The sequence below is a fragment of the Mesoplodon densirostris genome, chromosome 13 (assembly GCF_025265405.1).
Source record: "Mesoplodon densirostris isolate mMesDen1 chromosome 13, mMesDen1 primary haplotype, whole genome shotgun sequence".
NCBI lineage: Eukaryota > Metazoa > Chordata > Mammalia > Artiodactyla > Ziphiidae > Mesoplodon > Mesoplodon densirostris.
In genome coordinates, this window is record NC_082673.1 from 47974308 (window position 1) to 47992477 (window position 18170).

Below are 18170 nucleotides of genomic sequence, written 5' to 3' on the forward strand. Positions count from 1 at the left end.
TGGGTGTGCACCCTTTTCCCTGCGAAAAGCCCCTGCCCCTGTGAGCAGGCTGTGCCACACCCAGGCCCCTAGGCCCTTCAGAGAGGGGACTACTGTGTATGCCGAGGGAAGGGCTATAAGGAGCGCTTTTAAAGGGGACGGATACGATGCCTCAGCACTCCAACAGCATCAGGAACGCGTTTTAGTCCGGTCCAACGAGCCCTGGAAGTTTTCCCCATTGACCTTCTTTCAGCTGCACTGAGGAAATAGTCTGCTTAGAACGCCTTCTGGCACCTCGGTTGGAAAGTCGCTCTACTCACGGAGAAAGTCCGATTGCATTGCAGCGGCAGCTAAAGCAGAGTTCTTCAGGCCACACATCGGTCGTTTGGAAGAGGCAGACGCTTACATGCGTAAAGGGAGCCTGCCTTGGTTGAGGCCGCTTGCTCCACTCAGAACACCCTGCGTAAACACGCTGATCCAGGGAAGGGCCCGTTGTGTACCTTGTGTGGTTTGTGCCTTGTTGAAGCCCCAGGTGACGTTTCCCACCTGTCGGGCTTGAAGTGCGGGCCTGAAGGCACAGTTTGAAAGTTCCCTCCGTCGGGCCTTGAATTACACGGAGAGACACCCTCTCTGACGGGCCTCTCGTCACGGTAGGCATGGCTCTGGGAAGAAAATGAGTGCTCTCTCGTAAAACACGGTGCGTCCAGGGCCTGGTTGGGATCTCATGCGGCTCTGCTCTAGACCTACCTGGAGACCGAACGTCAGCCCCTGCCTCGAGGAAAGTCGCTTTATTGCTCTGCTGAAGCGGAGGCATGCAGCACTTGCCATGAGGCCTTGTTCACGGTTCTGCTTTCTCTTCTTGCTAGTGCGCCGTTCAAGACACCCAGGGCCCTCCTGTTTGCACCCGATTCCGTGCCAGACCACTGAATACCGGGAGGCTCCCCTGGCCTGCTCAGCGGCATCCAAGCCGGCAGCCCTTCCCAGTCACTCCGTGTATGCCGAGTGTAGGGCAACGCCCTGCACACCACCTTGTGGAGAGCAAGATTTCCTCGGCATGGCAACAGCTCCAGGGAAACTGTTCTCTCACGTGCCACTTGTCAACGAACTCTGCCTCATTGCCCTTGTCTGACCTGCACTTAGGGAAACCATCTGCTTCGCAGGCCTTCCAGGAACCCTTAGCCGAGGGCACCATACCTGTAGGAGAAAGTCAGCTTGCGTTCCCGGTGCCACGGAAGTTCAGTGCTTCCTCTTACCCTGCAGGCCATTGGTAGAGCCTAATGCCCAATAGAGCCTACCTGGAGGGTTCCCTGGATGAGGAAGTTGGCTACATGCAGAGCACCCTGTGAAGAAAAGGGGATTCAGGGCAGGAACGAGTGCGTAGCTAGTGTCCCTGTGCACTTACTAGGAATTCCAAGGGAGTGGACTACGTGTTCAGTGGAAGTGGGGGCCGGAGGGCAGAAGCCTTGAATTCCCATCTTGAAAGCTCCATTCATGCTGCCTTGGAGCTAGCTGAATAACACCGTTTCTGACGGGCCTCTAGGCGCGGGAGGCAGGGCTCGGGGAAGAGAAGGAATTTTTCTCTCAATTCTCAGGGGGCTTCCGGAGCCGTGCTGTGAGCTCCTCCTCGTCAGGCTGTAGGACTACAGGGAACGTCCACGAGAGGACATGCCTCGAGAAAGGCTTTGAGTCGCCCTGAAGGAACGGAGCATACAGCAAGCTCTTAGAGTTCTTAGTCACTCTAGTGCATTATTTAAACGGTGCTGCCCTTCTCAGGAGGCCTAGGTGCTTTTGGTGTGCACCCTTTTCCCTGCGAAAAGCCCCTGCCCCTGTGAGCAGGCTGTGCCACACCCAGGCCACTAGGCCCTTCAGACAGGGGACTACTGTGTATGCCGAAGGAAGGGCTACAAGCAGCGCTTTTAAAGGGGACGGCTACGATGCCTCGGCCCTCCAACAGCATCAGGAACGCGTTTCCAGCCGGTCCACCGTGCCCTGGAAGTTTTCGCCATTGACCTTCTCTCAGCTGCACTGAGGAAATAGTCTGCTTAGAACGCCTTCTGGCACCTCGGTTGGAAAGTCGCTCTACTCACGGAGAAAGTCAGCTTGCATTGCAGCGGCAGCTAAAGCAGAGTTCTTCAGGCAACACATCGGTCGTTTGGAAGAGGCAGACGCTTACATGCCTAAAGGGAGCCTGCCTTGGTTGAGGCCGCTTGCTCCACTCAGAACACCCTGCGTAAACACGCTGATCCAGGGAAGGGCCCGTTGTGTACCTTGTGTGGTTTGTGCCTTGTTGAAGCCCCAGGTGACGTTTCCCGCCTGTCGGGCTTGAAGTGCGGGCCTGAAGGCACAGTTTGAAAGTTCCCTCCATCGGGCCTTTAATTACCCGGAGAGACACCCTCTCTGACGGGCCTCTCGTCACGGTAGGCATGGCTCTGGGAAGAAAATGAGTGCTCTCTCGTAAAACACGGTGCGTCCAGGGCCTGGTTGGGAGCTCATGCGGCTCTGCTCTAGACCTACCTGGAGACCGAACGTCAGCCCCTGCCTCGAGGAAAGTCGCTTTATTGCCCTGCTGAAGCGGAGGCATGCAGCACTTGCCAAGAGGCCTTGGTCGCGGTTCTGCTTTCTCTTCTTGCTAGTGCGCCGTTCAAGACACCCAGGGCCCTCCTGTTTGCACCCGATTCCGTGCAAGACCACTGAATACCGGGAGGCTCCCCTGGCCTGCGCAGCGGCATCCAGGCCGGCAGCCCTTCCCAGTCACTCCGTGTATGCCGAGTGTAGGGCAACGCCCTGCACACCATCTTGGGGAGAGCTAGATTTCCTCGGCATGGCAACAGGTCCAGGGAAACTGTTCTCTCACGTGCCATTTGTCAAGGAACTCTGCCTCATTGCCCTTGTCTGAGCTGCACTTAGGGAAACCATCTGCTTCACAGGCCTTCCAGGAACCCTTAGCCGAGGGCACCATACCTGCTGGAGAAAGTCGGCTTGTGTTCCCGCTGCCACGGAAGTCCAGTGCTTCCTCTTACCCTGCAGGCCTTTGGTAGAGGCTAAGGACCGATAGAGCCTACCTGGAGGGTTCCCTGGATGAGGGAGTTGGCTACATGCAGAGCACCCTGTGAAGAAAAGGGGATTCAGGGCAGGAACGAGTGCGTAGCAAGTGTCCCTGTGCACTTACTAGGAATCCCAAGGGAGTGGACTACGTGTTCAGTGGAAGTGGGGGCCGGAGGGCAGAAGCCTTGAATTCCCATCTTGAAAGGTCCATTCATGCTGCCTTGGAGCTAGCTGAATAACACCGTTTCTGACGGGCCTCTAGGCGCGGGAGGCAGGGCTCGGGGAAGAGAAGGAACTTTTCTCTCAATTCTCAGGGGGCTTCCGGAGCCGTGCTGGGAGCTCCTCCTTGTCAGGCTGTAGGACTACAGGGAACGTCCACTAGAGCGCATGCCTCGAGAAAGGCTTTGAGTCGCCCTGAAGGAATGGAGCATACAGCAAGCTCTTGGAGGTCTTAGTCACTCTAGTGCATTATTTGAACGGTGCTGCCCTTCTCAGGACGCCTAGGCGCTTTGGGTGTGCACCCTTTTCCCTGCGAAAAGCCCCTGCCCCTGTGAGCAGGCTGTGCCACACCCAGGCCCCTAGGCCCTTCAGAGAGGGGACTACTGTGTATGCCGAGGGAAGGGCTACAAGCAGCGCTTTTAAAGGGGACGGCTACGATGCCTCGGCACTCCAACAGCATCAGGAACGCGTTTTAGTCCGGTCCAACGTGCCCTGGAAGTTTTCGCCATTGACCTTCTCTCAGCTGCACTGAGGAAATAGTCTGCTTAGAACGCCTTCTGGCACCACGGTTGGAAAGTCGCTCTACTCACGGAGAAAGTCAGCTTGCATTGCAGCGGCAGCTAAAGCAGAGTTCTTCAGGCAACACATCGGTCGTTTGGAAGAGGCAGACGCTTACATGCCTAAAGGGAGCCTGCCTTGGTTGAGGCCGCTTGCTCCACTCAGAACACACTGCGTAAACACGCTGATCCAGGGAAGGGCCCGTTGTGTAACTTGTGCGGTTTGTGCCTTGTTGAAGCCCCAGGTGACGTTTCCCGCCTGTCGGGCTTGAAGTGCGGGCCTGAAGGCACAGTTTGAAAGTTCCCTCCGTCGGGCCTTGAATTACACGGAGAGACACCCTCTCTGACGGGCCTCTCGTCACGGTAGGTATGGCTCTGGGAAGAAAATGAGTGCTCTCTCGTAAAACACGGTGCGTCCAGGGCCTGGTTGGGAGCTCATGCGGCTCTGCTCTAGACCTACCTGGAGACCGAACGTCAGCCCCTGCCTCGAGGAAAGTCGCTTTATTGCCCTGCTGAAGCGGAGGCATGCAGCACTTGCCAAGAGGCCTTCGTCGCGGTTCTGCTTTCTCTTCTTGCTAGTGCGCCGTTCAAGACACCCAGGGCCCTCCTGTTTGCACCCGATTCCGTGCAAGACCACTGAATACCGGGAGGCTCCCCTGGCCTGCGCAGCGGCATCCAGGCCGGCAGCCCTTCCCAGTCACTCCGTGTATGCCGAGTGTAGGGCAACGCCCTGCACACCACCTTGGGGAGAGCTAGATTTCCTCGGCACGGCAACAGGTCCAGGGAAACTGTTCTCTCACGTGCCACTTGTCAAGGAACTCTGCCTCATTGCCCTTGTCTGAGCTGCACTTAGGGAAACCATCTGCTTCGCAGGCCTTCCAGGAACCCTTAGCCGAGGGCACCATACCTGCTGGAGAAAGTCGGCTTGCGTTCCCGCTGCCACGGAAGTCCAGTGCTTCCTCTTACCCTGCAGGCCTTTGGTAGAGGCTAAGGACCGATAGAGCCTACCTGGAGGGTTCCCTGGATGAGGGAGTTGGCTACATGCAGAGCACCCTGTGAAGAAAAGGGGATTCAGGGCAGGAACGAGTGCGTAGCTAGTGTCCCTGTGCACTTACTAGGAATCCCAAGGGAGTGGACTACGTGTTCAGTGGAAGTGGGGGCCGGAGGGCAGAAGCCTTGAATTCCCATCTTGAAAGCTCCATTCATGCTGCCTTGGAGCTAGCTGAATAACACCGTTTCTGACGGGCCTCTAGGCGCGGGAGGCAGGGCTCCGGGAAGAGAAGGAACTTTTCTCTCAATTCTCAGAGGGCTTCCGGAGCCGTGCTGGGAGCTCCTCCTTGTCAGGCTGTAGGACTACAGGGAACGTCCACTAGAGCGCATGCCTCGAGAAAGGCTTTGAGTCGCCCTGAAGGAACGGAGCATACAGCAAGCTCTTGGAGGTCTTAGTCACTCTAGTGCATTATTTGAACGGTGCTGCCCTTCTCAGGACGCCTAGGCGCTTTGGGTGTGCACCCTTTTCCCTGCGAAAAGCCCCTGCCCCTGTGAGCAGGCTGTGCCACACCCAGGCCCCTAGGCCCTTCAGAGAGGGGACTACTGTGTATGCCGAGGGAAGGGCTACAAGCAGCGCTTTTAAAGGGGACGGCTACGATGCCTCGGCACTCCAACAGCATCAGGAACGCGTTTTAGTCCGGTCCAACGTGCGCTGGAAGTTTTCGCCATTGACCTTCTCTCAGCTGCACTGAGGAAATAGTCTGCTTAGAACGCCTTCTGGCACCTCGGTTGGAAAGTCGCTCTACTCACGGAGAAAGTCAGCTTGCATTGCAGCGGCAGCTAAAGCAGAGTTCTTCAGGCAACACATCGGTCGTTTGGAAGAGGCAGACGCTTACATGCCTAAAGGGAGCCTGCCTTGGTTGAGGCCGCTTGCTCCACTCAGAACACACTGCGTAAACACGCTGATCCAGGGAAGGGCCCGTTGTGTACCTTGTGCGGTTTGTGCCTTGTTGAAGCCCCAGGTGACGTTTCCCGCCTGTCGGGCTTGAAGTGCGGGCCTGAAGGCACAGTTTGAAAGTTCCCTCCGTCGGGCCTTGAATTACACGGAGAGACACCCTCTCTGACGGGCCTCTCGGCACGGTAGGCATGGCTCTGGGAAGAAAATGAGTGCTCTCTCGTAAAACACGGTGCGTCCAGGGCCTGGTTGGGAGCTCATGCGGCTCTGCTCTAGACCTACCTGGAGACCGAACGTCAGCCCCTGCCTCGAGGAAAGTCGCTTTATTGCCCTGCTGAAGCGGAGGCATGCAGCACTTGCCAAGAGGCCTTGGTCGCGGTTCTGCTTTCTCTTCTTGCTAGTGCGCCGTTCAAGACACCCAGGGCCCTCCTGTTTGCACCCGATTCCGTGCAAGACCACTGAATACCGGGAGGCTCCCCTGGCCTGCGCAGCGGCATCCAGGCCGGCAGCCCTTCCCAGTCACTCCGTGTATGCCGAGTGTAGGGCAACGCCCTGCACACCACCTTGGGGAGAGCTAGATTTCCTCGGCACGGCAACAGGTCCAGGGAAACTGTTCTCTCACGTGCCACTTGTCAAGGAACTCTGCCTCATTGCCCTTGTCTGAGCTGCACTTAGGGAAACCATCTGCTTCGCAGGCCTTCCAGGAACCCTTAGCCGAGGGCACCATACCTGCTGGAGAAAGTCGGCTTGCGTTCCCGCTGCCACGGAAGTCCAGTGCTTCCTCTTACCCTGCAGGCCTTTGGTAGAGGCTAAGGACCGATAGAGCCTACCTGGAGGGTTCCCTGGATGAGGGAGTTGGCTACATGCAGAGCACCCTGTGAAGAAAAGGGGATTCAGGGCAGGAACGAGTGCGTAGCTAGTGTGCCTGTGCACTTACTAGAAATCCCAAGGGAGTGGACTACGTGTTCAGTGGAAGTGGGGGCCGGAGGGCAGAAGCCTTGAATTCCCATCTTGAAAGCTCCATTCATGCTGCCTTGGAGCTAGCTGAATAACACAGTTTCTGACGGGCCTCTAGGCGCGGGAGGCAGGGATCGGGGAAGAGAAGGAATTTTTCTCTCAATTCTCAGGGGGCTTCCGGAGCCGTGCTGGGAGCTCCTCCTTGTCAGGCTGTAGGAGTACAGGGAACGTCCATTAGAGCGCATGCCTCGAGAAAGGCTTTGAGTCGCCCTGAAGGAACGGAGCATACAGCAAGCTCTTGGAGGTCTTAGTCACTCTAGTGCATTATTTGAACGGTGCTGCCCTTCTCAGGACGCCTAGGCGCTTTGGGTGTGCACCCTTTTCCCTGCGAAAAGACCCTGCCCCTGTGAGCAGGCTGTGCCACACCCAGGCCCCTAGGCCCTTCAGACAGGGGACTACTGTGTATGCCGAGGGAAGGGCTACAAGCAGCGCTTTTATAGGGGACGGCTACGATGCCTCGGCACTCCAACAGCATCAGGCACGCGTTTCCAGCCGGTCCACCATGCCCTGGAAGTTTTCGCCATTGACCTTCTCTCAGCTGCACTGAGGAAATAGTCTGCTTAGAACGCCTTCTGGCACCTCGGTTGGAAAGTCGCTCTACTCACGGAGAAAGTCAGCTTGCATTGCAGCGGCAGCTAAAGCAGAGTTCTTCAGGCAACACATCGGTCGTTTGGAAGAGGCAGACGCTTACATGCCTAAAGGGAGCCTGCCTTGGTTGAGGCCGCTTGCTCCACTCAGAACACACTGCGTAAACACGCTGATCCAGGGAAGGGCCCGTTGTGTAACTTGTGCGGTTTGTGCCTTGTTGAAGCCCCAGGTGACGTTTCCCGCCTGTCGGGCTTGAAGTGCGGGCCTGAAGGCACAGTTTGAAAGTTCCCTCCGTCGGGCCTTGAATTACACGGAGAGACACCCTCTCTGACGGGCCTCTCGTCACGGTAGGCATGGCTCTGGGAAGAAAATGAGTGCTCTCTCGTAAAACACGGTGCGTCCAGGGCCTGGTTGGGAGCTCATTCGGCTCTGCTCTAGACCTACCTGGAGACCGAACGTCAGCCCCTGCCTCGAGGAAAGTCGCTTTATTGCCCTGCTGAAGCGGAGGCATGCAGCACTTGCCAAGAGGCCTTCGTCGTGGTTCTGCTTTCTCTTCTTGCTAGTGCGCCGTTCAAGACACCCAGGGCCCTCCTGTTTGCACCCGATTCCGTGCAAGACCACTGAATACCGGGAGGCTCCCCTGGCCTGCGCAGCGGCATCCAGGCCGGCAGCCCTTCCCAGTCACTCCGTGTATGCCGAGTGTAGGGCAACGCCCTGCACACCACCTTGGGGAGAGCTAGATTTCCTCGGCACGGCAACAGGTCCAGGGAAACTGTTCTCTCACGTGCCACTTGTCAAGGAACTCTGCCTCATTGCCCTTGTCTGAGCTGCACTTAGGGAAACCATCTGCTTCGCAGGCCTTCCAGGAACCCTTAGCCGAGGGCACCATACCTGCTGGAGAAAGTCGGCTTGCGTTCCCGCTGCCACGGAAGTCCAGTGCTTCCTCTTACCCTGCAGGCCTTTGGTAGAGGCTAAGGACCGATAGAGCCTACCTGGAGGGTTCCCTGGATGAGGGAGTTGGCTACATGCAGAGCACCCTGTGAAGAAAAGGGGATTCAGGGCAGGAACGAGTGCGTAGCTAGTGTGCCTGTGCACTTACTAGAAATCCCAAGGGAGTGGACTACGTGTTCAGTGGAAGTGGGGGCCGGAGGGCAGAAGCCTTGAATTCCCATCTTGAAAGCTCCATTCATGCTGCCTTGGAGCTAGCTGAATAACACAGTTTCTGACGGGCCTCTAGGCGCGGGAGGCAGGGATCGGGGAAGAGAAGGAATTTTTCTCTCAATTCTCAGGGGGCTTCCGGAGCCGTGCTGGGAGCTCCTCCTTGTCAGGCTGTAGGAGTACAGGGAACGTCCATTAGAGCGCATGCCTCGAGAAAGGCTTTGAGTTGCCCTGAAGGAACGGAGCATACAGCAAGCTCTTGGAGGTCTTAGTCACTCTAGTGCATTATTTGAACGGTGCTGCCCTTCTCAGGACGCCTAGGTGCTTTGGGTGTGCACACTTTTCCCTGAGAAAAGCCCCTGCCCCTGTGAGCAGGCTGTGCCACACCCAGGCCCCTAGGCCCTTCAGAGAGGGGACTACTGTGTATGCTGAGGGAAGGGCTACAAACAGCGCTTTTAAAGGGGACGGCTACGATGCCTTGGCACTCCAACAGCATCAGGAACGCGTTTTAGTCCGGTCCAACGTGCCCTGGAAGTTTTCGCCATTGACCTTCTCTCAGCTGCACTGAGGAAATAGTCTGCTTAGAACGCCTTCTGGCACCTCGGTTGGAAAGTCGCTCTACTCACGGAGAAAGTCAGCTTGCATTGCAGCGGCAGCTAAAGCAGAGTTCTTCAGGCAACACATCGGTCGTTTGGAAGAGGCAGACGCTTACATGCCTAAAGGGAGCCTGCCTTGGTTGAGGCCGCTTGCTCCACTCAGAACACCCTGCGTAAACACGCTGATCCAGGGAAGGGCCCATTGTGTAACTTGTGCGGTTTGTGCCTTGTTGAAGCCCCAGGTGACGTTTCCCGACTGTCGGGCTTGAAGTGCGGGCCTGAAGGCACAGTTTGAAAGTTCCCTCCGTCGGGCCTTGAATTACACGGAGAGACACCCTCTCTGACGGGCCTCTCGTACCGGTAGGCATGGCTCTGGGAAGAAAATGAGTGCTCTCTCGTAAAACACGGTGCATCCAGGGCCTGGTTGGGAGCTCATGCGGCTCTGCTCTAGACCTACCTGGAGACCGAACGTCAGCCCCTGCCTCGAGGAAAGTCGCTTTATTGCCCTGCTGAAGCGGAGGCATGCAGCACTTGCCAAGAGGCCTTGGTCGCGGTTCTGCTTTCTCTTCATGCTAGTGCGCCGTTCAAGATACCCAGGGCCCTCCTGTTTGCACCCGATTCCGTGCAAGACCACTGAATACCGGGAGACTCCCCTGGCCTGCTCAGCGGCATCCAGGCCGGCAGCCCTTCCCAGTCACTCCGTGTATGCCGAGTGTAGGGCAACGCCCTGCACACCACCTTGGGGAGAGCTAGATTTCCTCGGCACGGCAACAGGTCCAGGGAAACTGTTCTCTCACGTGCCACTTGTCAAGGAACTCTGCCTCATTGCCCTTGTCTGAGCTGCACTTAGGGAAACCATCTGCTTCGCAGGCCTTCCAGGAACCCTTAGCCGAGGGCACCATACCTGTAGGAGAAAGTCGGCTTGCGTTCCCGCTGCCACGGAAGTCCAGTGCTTCCTCTTACCCTGCAGGCCTTTGGTAGAGGCTAAGGACCGATAGAGCCTACCTAGAGGGTTGCTTGGATGAGGGAGTTGGCTACAAGCAGAGCACTCTGTGAAGAAAATGGGATTCAGGGCAGGAGCGAGTGCGTAGCTAGTGTGCCTGTGCACTTACTAGAAATCCCAAGGGAGTGGACTACGTGTTCAGTGGAAGTGGGGGCCGGAGGGCAGAAGCCTTGAATTCCCATCTTGAAAGCTCCATTCATGCTGCCTTGGAGCTAGCTGAATAACACCGTTTCTGACGGGCCTCTAGGCGCGGGAGGCAGGGCTCCGGGAAGAGAAGGAATTTTTCTCTCAATTCTCAGGGGGCTTCCGGAGCCGTGCTGAGTGCTCCTCCTTGTAAGGCTGTAGGACTCCAGGGAACGTCCACGAGAGCGCATGCCTCGAGAAAGGCTTTGAGTCGCCTTGAAGGAACGGAGCATACAGCAAGCTCTTGGAGGTCTTAGTCACTCTAGTGCATTATTTGAACGGTGCTGCCCTTCTCAGGACGCATAGGCGCTTTGGGAGTGCACCCTTTTCCCTGCGAAAAGCCCCTGCCCCTGTGAGCAGGCTGTGCCACACCCAGGCCCCTAGGCCCTTCAGAGAGGGGACTCCTGTGTATGCCGAGGGAAGGGCTACAAGCAGCGCTTTTAAAGGGGACGGCTACGATGCCTCAGCACTCTAACAGCATCAGGAACGCGTTTCCAGCCGGTCTACCGTGCCCTGGAAGTTTTCGCCATTGACCTTCTCTCAGCTGCACTGAGGAAATAGTCTGCTTAGAACGCCTTCTGGCACCTCGGTTGGAAAGTCGCTCTACTCACGGAGAAAGTCAGCTTGCATTGCACCAGCAGCTGAAGCAGATTTCTTCAGGCAACACATCGGTCGTTTGGAAGAGTCAGACGCTTACATGCCTAAAGGGAGCCTGCCTTGGTTGAGGCCGCTTGCTCCACTCAGAACACCCTGCGTAAACACGCTGATCCAGGGAAGGGCCCGTTGTGTACCTTGTGTGGTTTGTGCCTTGTTGAAGCCCCAGGTGACGTTTCCCGCCTGTCGGGCTTGAAGTGCGTGCCTGAAGGCACAGTTTGAAACTTCCCTCCGTCGGGCCTTGAATTACACGGAGAGACACCCTCTCTGACGGGCCTCTCGTCACGGTAGGCATGGCTCTGGGAAGAAAATGAGTGCTCTCTCGTAAAACACGGTGCGTCCAGGGCCTGGTTGGGAGCTCATGCGGCTCTGCTCTAGACCTACCTGGAGACCGAACGTCAGCCCCTGCCTCGAGGAAAGTCGCTTTATTGCCCTGCTGAAGCGGAGGCATGCAGCACTTGCCAAGAGGCCTTGGTCGCGGTTCTGCTTTCTCTTCTTGCTAGTGCGCCGTTCAAGACACCCAGGGCCCTCCTGTTTGCACCCGATTCCGTGCAAGACCACTGAATACCGGGAGGCTCCCCTGGCCTGCTCAGCGGCATCCAGGCCGGCAGCCCTTCCCAGTCACTCCGTGTATGCCGAGTGTAGGGCAACGCCCTGCACACCACCTTGGGGAGAGCTAGATTTCCTCGGCACGGCAACAGCTCCAGGGAAACTGTTCTCTCACGTGCCACTTGTCAAGGAACTCTGCCTCATTGCCCTTGTCTGACCTGCACTTAGGGAAACCATCTGCTTCGCAGGCCTTCCAGGAACCCTTAGACGAGGGCACCATACCTGCAAGAGAAAGTCGGCTTGCGTTCCGCTGCCACGGAAGTTCAGTGCTTCCTCTTATCCTACAGGCCTTTGGTAGAGGCTAAGGCCCGATAGAGCCTACCTGGAGGGTTCCCTGTATGAGAGAGTTTGCTACATGCAGAGGACCCTGTGAAGAAAAGGGGATTCAGGGCAGGAGCGAGTGCATAGCTAGTGTCCCTGTGCACTTACTAGGAATTCCAAGGGAGTGGACTACGTGTTCAGTGGAAGTGGGGGCCGGAGGGCAGAAGCCTTGAATTCCCATCTTGAAAGCTCCATTCATGCTGCCTTGGAGCTAGCTGAATAACACTGTTTCTGACGGGCCTCTAGGCGTGGGAGGCAGGGCTCGGGGAAGAGAAGGAATTTTTCTCTCAATTCTAGGGGGCTTCCGGAGCCATGCTGGGAGCTCCTCCTCGTCAGGCTGTAGGACTACAGGGAACGTCCACGAGAGGGCATGCCTCGAGAAAGGTTTTGAGTCGCCCTGCAGGAACGGAGCATACAGCAAGCTCTTGGAGGTCTTAGTCACTCTCGTGCATTATTTGAACGGTGCTGCCCTTCTCAGGACGCCTAGGCGCTTTGGGTGTGCACCCTTTTCCCTGCGAAAAGCCCCTGGCCCTGTGAGCATGCTGTGCCACTCCCAGGCCCCTAGGCACTTCAGAGAGGGGACTACTGTGTATGCCGAGGGAAGGGCTACAAGCAGTGCTTTTAAAGGGGACGGCTACGATGCCTCGGCACTCCAACAGCATCAGGAACGCGTTTCCAGCCGGTCCACCGTGCCCTGGAAGTTTTCGCCATTGACCTTCTCTCAGCTGCACTGAGGAAATAGTCTGCTTAGAACGCCTTCTGGCACCTCGGTTGGAAAGTCGCTCTACTCACGGAGAAAGTCAGCTTGCATTGCAGCGGCAGCTAAAGCAGAGTTCTTCAGGCAACACATCGGTCGTTTGGAAGAGGCAGACGCTTACATGCCTAAAGGGAGCCTGCCTTGGTTGAGGCCGCTTGCTCCACTCAGAACACCCTGCGTAAACACGCTGATCCAGGGAAGGGCCCGTTGTGTACCTTGTGTGGTTTGTGCCATGTTGAAGCCCCAGGTGACGTTTCCCGCCTGTCAGGCTTGAAGTGCGGGCCTGAAGGCACAGTTTGAAAGTTCCCTCCGTCGGGCCTTTAATTACACGGAGAGACACCCTCTCTGACGGGCCTCTCGTCACGGTAGGCATGGCTCTGGGAAGAAAATGAGTGCACTCTCGTAAAACACGGTGCGTCCAGGGCCTGGTTGGGAGCTCATGCGGCTCTGCTCTAGACCTACCTGGAGACCGAACGTCAGCCCCTGCCTCGAGGAAAGTCGCTTTATTGCCCTGCTGAAGCGGAGGCATGCAGCACTTGCCAAGAGGCCTTGGTCGCGGTTCTGCTTTCTCTTCTTGCTAGTGCGCCGTTCAAGATACCCACGGCCCTCCTGTTTGCACCCGATTCCGTGCAAGACCACTGAATACCGGGAGACTCCCCTGGCCTGCTCAGCGGCATCCAGGCCGGCATCCCTTCCCAGTCACTCCGTGTATGCCAAGTGTAGGACAACGCCCTGCACCACCTTGGGTAGAGCTAGATTTCCTCGGCACGGCAACAGGTCCAGGGAAACTGTTCTCTCACGTGCCACTTGTCAAGGAACTCTGCCTCATTGCCCTTGTCTGAGCTGCACTTAGGGAAACCATCTGCTTCGCAGGCCTTCCAGGAACCCTTAGCCGAGGGCACCATACCTACAGGAGAAAGTCGGCTTGCGTTCCCGGTGCCACGGAAGTTCAGTGCTTGATTTTACCCTGCAGGCCATTGGTAGAGGCTAAGGCCCGATAGAGCCTACCTGGAGGGTACCCTGGATGAGGAAGTTGGCTACATGCAGAGCACCCTGTGAAGAAAAGTGGATTCAGGGCAGGAACGAGTGCGTAGCTAGTGTCCCAGTGCACTTACTAGGAATTCCAAGGGAGTGGACTACGTGTTCAGTGGAAGTGGGGGCCGGAGGGCAGAAGCCTTGAATTCCCATCTTGAAAGCTCCATTCATGCTGCCTTGGAGCTAGCTGAATAACACTGTTTCTGACGGGCCTCTAGGCGCGGGAGGCGGGGCTCGGGGAAGAGAAGGAATTTTTCTCTCAATTCTCAGGGGGCTTCCGGAGCCGTGCTGAGTGCTCCTCCTTGTAAGGCTGTAGGACTCCAGGGAACGTCCACGAGAGCGCATGCCTCGAGAAAGGCTTTGAGTCGCCTTGAAGGAACGGAGCATACAGCAAGCTCTTGGAGGTCTTAGTCACTCTAGTGCATTATTTGAACGGTGCTGCCCTTCTCAGGACGCCTAGGCGCTTTGGGAGTGCACCCTTTTCCCTGCGAAAAGCCCCTGCCCCTGTGAGCAGGCTGTGCCACACCCAGGCCCCTAGGCCCTTCAGAGAGGGGACTAATGTGTATGCCGAGGGAAGGGCTACAAGCAGCGCTTTTAAAGGGGACGGCTACGATGCCTCAGCACTCTAACAGCATCAGGAACGCGTTTCCAGCCGGTCTACCGTGCCCTGGAAGTTTTCGCCATTGACCTTCTCTCAGCTGCACTGAGGAAATAGTCTGCTTAGAACGCCTTCTGGCACCTCGGTTGGAAAGTCGCTCTACTCACGGAGAAAGTCAGCTTGCATTGCACCAGCAGCTGAAGCAGATTTCTTCAGGCAACACATCGGTCGTTTGGAAGAGTCAGACGCTTACATGCCTAAAGGGAGCCTGCCTTGGTTGAGGCCGCTTGCTCCACTCAGAACACCCTGCGTAAACACGCTGATCCAGGGAAGGGCCCGTTGTGTACCTTGTGTGGTTTGTGCCTTGTTGAAGCCCCAGGTGACGTTTCCCGCCTGTCGGGCTTGAAGTGCGTGCCTGAAGGCACAGTTTGAAACTTCCCTCCGTCGGGCCTTGAATTACACGGAGAGACACCCTCTCTGACGGGCCTCTCGTCACGGTAGGCATGGCTCTGGGAAGAAAATGAGTGCTCTCTCGTAAAACACGGTGCGTCCAGGGCCTGGTTGGGAGCTCATGCGGCTCTGCTCTAGACCTACCTGGAGACCGAACGTCAGCCCCTGCCTCGAGGAAAGTCGCTTTATTGCCCTGCTGAAGCGGAGGCATGCAGCACTTGCCAAGAGGCCTTGGTCGCGGTTCTGCTTTCTCTTCTTGCTAGTGCGCCGTTCAAGACACCCAGGGCCCTCCTGTTTGCACCCGATTCCGTGCAAGACCACTGAATACCGGGAGGCTCCCCTGGCCTGCTCAGCGGCATCCAGGCCGGCAGCCCTTCCCAGTCACTCCGTGTATGCCGAGTGTAGGGCAACGCCCTGCACACCACCTTGGGGAGAGCTAGATTTCCTCGGCACGGCAACAGCTCCAGGGAAACTGTTCTCTCACGTGCCACTTGTCAAGGAACTCTGCCTCATTGCCCTTGTCTGACCTGCACTTAGGGAAACCATCTGCTTCGCAGGCCTTCCAGGAACCCTTAGACGAGGGCACCATACCTGCAAGAGAAAGTCGGCTTGCGTTCCGCTGCCACGGAAGTTCAGTGCTTCCTCTTATCCTACAGGCCTTTGGTAGAGGCTAAGGCCCGATAGAGCCTACCTGGAGGGTTCCCTGTATGAGAGAGTTTGCTACATGCAGAGGACCCTGTGAAGAAAAGGGGATTCAGGGCAGGAGCGAGTGCATAGCTAGTGTCCCTGTGCACTTACTAGGAATTCCAAGGGAGTGGACTACGTGTTCAGTGGAAGTGGGGGCCGGAGGGCAGAAGCCTTGAATTCCCATCTTGAAAGCTCCATTCATGCTGCCTTGGAGCTAGCTGAATAACACTGTTTCTGACGGGCCTCTAGGCGTGGGAGGCAGGGCTCAGGGAAGAGAAGGAATTTTTCTCTCAATTCTAGGGGGCTTCCGGAGCCATGCTGGGAGCTCCTCCTCGTCAGGCTGTAGGACTACAGGGAACGTCCACGAGAGGGCATGCCTCGAGAAAGGTTTTGAGTCGCCCTGCAGGAACGGAGCATACAGCAAGCTCTTGGAGGTCTTAGTCACTCTCGTGCATTATTTGAACGGTGCTGCCCTTCTCAGGACGCCTAGGCGCTTTGGGTGTGCACCCTTTTCCCTGCGAAAAGCCCCTGGCCCTGTGAGCATGCTGTGCCACTCCCAGGCCCCTAGGCACTTCAGAGAGGGGACTACTGTGTATGCCGAGGGAAGGGCTACAAGCAGTGCTTTTAAAGGGGACGGCTACGATGCCTCGGCACTCCAACAGCATCAGGAACGCGTTTCCAGCCGGTCCACCGTGCCCTGGAAGTTTTCGCCATTGACCTTCTCTCAGCTGCACTGAGGAAATAGTCTGCTTAGAACGCCTTCTGGCACCTCGGTTGGAAAGTCGCTCTACTCACGGAGAAAGTCAGCTTGCATTGCAGCGGCAGCTAAAGCAGAGTTCTTCAGGCAACACATCGGTCGTTTGGAAGAGGCAGACGCTTACATGCCTAAAGGGAGCCTGCCTTGGTTGAGGCCGCTTGCTCCACTCAGAACACCCTGCGTAAACACGCTGATCCAGGGAAGGGCCCGTTGTGTACCTTGTGTGGTTTGTGCCTTGTTGAAGCCCCAGGTGACGTTTCCCGCCTGTCGGGCTTGAAGTGCGGGCCTGAAGGCACAGTTTGAAAGTTCCCTCCGTCGGGCCTTGAATTACACGGAGAGACACCCTCTCTGACGGGCCTCTCGTCACGGTAGGCATGGCTCTGGGAAGAAAATGAGTGCTCTCTCGTAAAACACGGTGCGTCCAGGGCCTGGTTGGGAGCTCATGCGGCTCTGCTCTAGACCTACCTGGAGACCGAACGTCAGCCCCTGCCTCGAGGAAAGTTGCTTTATTGCCCTGCTGAAGCGGAGGCATGCAGCACTTGCCAAGAGGCCTTGGTCGCGGTTCTGCTTTCTCTTCTTGCTAGTGCGCCGTTCAAGACACCCAGGGCCCTCCTGTTTGCACCCGATTCCGTGCAAGACCACTGAATACCGGGAGGCTCCCCTGGCCTGCTCAGCGGCATCCAGGCCGGCAGCCCTTCCCAGTCACTCCGTGTATGCCGAGTGTAGGGCAACGCCCTGCACACCACCTTGGGGAGAGCTAGATTTCCTCGGCACGGCAACAGCTCCAGGGAAACTGTTCTCTCACGTGCCACTTGTCAAGTAACTCTGCCTCATTGCCCTTGTCTGACCTGCACTTAGGGAAACCATCTGCTTCGCAGGCCTTCCAGGAACCCTTAAACGAGGGCACCATACCTGTAAGAGAAAGTCGGCTTGCGTTCCGCTGCCACGGAAGTTCAGTGCTTCCTCTTATCCTACAGGCCTTTGGTAGAGGCTAAGGCCCGATAGAGCCTACCTGGTGGGTTCCCTGTATGAGGGAGTTTGCTACATGCAGAGCACCCTGTGAAGAAAAGGGGATTCAGGGCAGGAGCGAGTGCATAGCTAGTGTCCCTGTGCACTTACTAGGAATTCCAAGGGAGTGGACTACGTGTTCAGTGGAAGTGGGGGCTGGAGGGCAGAAGCCTTGAATTCCCATCTTGAAAGCTGCATTCATGCTGCCTTGGAGCTAGCTGAATAACACTGTTTCTGACGGGCCTCTAGGTGCGGGAGCGAGGGCTCGGGGAAGAGAAGGAATTTTTCTCTCAATTCTCACGGGGCTTCCAGACCTTTGCTGGGATCTCCTCCTTGTCAGGCTGTAGGACTACAGGGAACGTCCACGGGAGCGCATGCCTCGAGAAAGGCTTTGAGTCGCCCTGAAGGAACGGAGCATACAGCAAGCTCTTGGAGGTCTTAGTCACTCTAGTGCATTATTTGAACGGTGCTGCCCTTCTCAGGACGCCTAGGCGCTTTGGTTGTGCACCCTTTTTCCTGCGAAAAGCCCCTGCTCCTGTGAGCAGGCTGTGCCACACCCAGGCCCCTAGGCCCTTCAGAGAGGGGACTACTGTGTATGCCGAGGGAAGGGCTACAAGCAGCGCTTTTAAAGGGGACGGCTACGATGCCTCGGCATTCCAACAGCATCAGGAAAGCGTTTCCAGCCGGTCCACCGTGCCCTGGAAGTTTTCGCCATTGACCTTCTCTCAGCTGCACTGAGGAAATAGTCTGCTTAGAACGCCTTCTGGCACCTCAGTTGGAAAGTCGCTCTACTCACAGAGAAAGTCAGCTTGCATTGCAGCGGCAGCTAAAGCAGAGTTCTTCAGGCCACACATCGGTCGTTTGGAAGAGGCAGACGCTTACATGCCTAAAGGGAGCCTGCCTTGGTTGAGGCCGCTTGCTCCACTCAGAACACCCTGCGTAAACACGCTGATCCAGGGAAGGGCCCGTTGTGTACCTTGTGTGGTTTGTGCCTTGTTGAAGCC